This window comes from Pundamilia nyererei, unplaced genomic scaffold (genome assembly GCF_000239375.1).
Source record: "Pundamilia nyererei isolate P.nyererei 1_Seehausen unplaced genomic scaffold, PunNye1.0 scaffold00050, whole genome shotgun sequence".
NCBI lineage: Eukaryota > Metazoa > Chordata > Actinopteri > Cichliformes > Cichlidae > Pundamilia > Pundamilia nyererei.
Window position 1 is genome coordinate 714,160 of NW_005187451.1, and position 2,475 is coordinate 716,634.

Consider the following 2,475-nt stretch of genomic DNA (forward strand, 5'->3'; position numbering starts at 1 on the left):
GATTACATAATGTTAGAGCGACTTGCAAACAGTTTTGGGATTAATGCCCTACAGATTAATTAGCTAAATTCTCAAATGCGCTTCTGTTGTGACAAGAAGCTTAAAGTAACGTGGTGGTTTTGACATTTAAAAACATTATAAATAATGTATTGTGATGGATTTAAAAAAAATAATGTTATCCTGTAATGAAAAATGCTCAGTTTCCTCATATACTGTAAACTGATAACTGAGCAGGTGCATGACTTTCCCCCCTACATGACATAAAACATTGACCTTAATCATATTTAAACACACAGCTGTCTGCACGTTGATAATGAAGTCCTCCCTATGGAAACATGTGGAGTGCCCTTGTCACAGACCCAGTGCTTTGTGTTTATTGGTGAACTGATAGTTCTGATTATTATTATGATTTATGCTTTTCTGCTTATGTTACATCGTCAGTCCTTGGATTGTGGTTTCTGTTTTGTATCATCTCTGGGCTTCAGGTTCCTATGTTTCCACGTCTTAGTGTCCAGTCTGCGTCTTGGTGCTTTGCCTCAGTTTCTTGTTTTACTTTTGTAGTCCTTGTCCCGTGTTTATGGTTTCAGTTCTGCTTCCCCGTGTCTCATCATGAGTGCATTTTCCCAGCTGTGTGTTCATCCCTCATCCTGTGTCGTCAGGTTATGACATGCCACGCCATGTATTCCCAGTTTAGTTAAACTCTCCTAGTTTGAGTTTTGTTTTTGCTTAGTACTCATGTGTTGTGTTGCCAAGTTTGTTTTGCCAGCAAATAAAGCTGCTGCCTTTAAGTTAAAAATTCCATCTCTGAGTCCTGCGCTTGGGCCCAACCACTGCCAGCCACACAGCTCACTGTGACAACACTTTGCTTTGATCGTTTCTGTTGTGTCTGTCAAAGGACTGCAGCTCCCACAGATGTCTGCTCTGAACCTGAAATGAACAAATTCTGGCCTCAACCTTGCGACTTTAAATTAAATTTACATCGTATTCTCGTGTCGACAGCTCGTTACTGAGCAGAAATCACTGTTGTAGTGGGAAGTGATTGTCTCCCCGTCCCCAGCAGCAACCAAGGAGAAAGATGAATCCATTTAAAATTGTGATTTCTTTTGTTTTCCTACAGAGGAGAATTGGTTTTCACAGCGGTGGTGAGCAAAACTATTGTTAAAATATCTTTCTATACTTTAAACCCTGCTCCTCATCTCCACTGTGCTACCTTTTGCATGGCAGCTCCTGAGTGCTGTGTGGGGAGGTCTCCCATTTATTCCAAAGGTTTGTTTCACCGCCTCCACAGTTAGCTTCAGCGAGCTTTGTGAAGCGGCACAAGAAGCAGCTGTCCACCCGCTGGCAAAAAAGTTGTCCCCAACGTGTGCAGTGTTTTCCTTGCCAATTTTCTACTGTGTATTTGTGGCGTTTATTTATGATCAGATATTGCGATTTCCTTTGGGAGCCACACCTGCTTTGCTCTTGGTTCCCCCCTGCACCCCACAAACATCCCGGAAAAAATGCTGTGTGAAAGCGTATTTGCTGATCCATAGTTCAGTTTCGTGTGGCCCACCTCCTCCCACACACACACTAATCTAAGACACAAAAAGCAAGTTGCAGTCACAAATCTCCTTGGCTGCCACTGACACTGCCTCATCCATCCAGAAGCAGAATACTGTGGTGTCAGCGTGATCCGTGTGGGAGTACCAACAGTTCACAACCCGACCAACTTCCGCAGCACTGCAGCGTAACGGCATAAGGAGAAGGCACACAAGTTCAGCAGTCATCTCCCCTTCCTTTTGCTGTGTTTTCTGACCAGCTCTGCTGAATCTTCACTTATCTGTATTTTAACACAAGGAGGCGGTTTGAAGAATCATCATTAATGATTCCCTTCAGCTTTAGGATGGATTTTAGCATCTTGAAGTCCAATGCTTCAGCCTTGTTGCTGTTTAGTTACATTGGTTCTTAAACTGTGGGGCGGTGGTGAGGTGAGTTGTGGGTGAACAGGAGAGAAATATAGAGTGGAACTACGTAGAGTGAATAAAATTTTTTAAGGGGAGATGATTAAAACAGAGGTTGATGATGCTGTGGTGCTGATTTCACTACTGTTCATCTTAGATCACAGGGTGGTGAAGTGGGGCATGCCAGCAAAGGTTTGAACCACTGCATTAGATCATTGCTATTATCACTGTGGGTTTAATAGCAACTCCAAATCAGCACTGAATACTCACATTCCTGTGCTTAACACTGGACTTCAGTCCTATTAATGCACTGTCCCAGGTCACAGTGAAGTATTACCTTCAATCAATAAATTAAAAGTAACTAAATATGGCTCATAATGTAAACAGCAGGGATGGCAAAACCATAAAATGCTCTTTTCTCCTGCTGGTCAGGATAAGAAGGAACCCTGTGGCTCCTTTCCTGGGTTATTATGAGATTTCCCACTGTAGTAATTATCTGCCAGATCGCTGAGCCACTCCTTTCTGCTTCATTTAC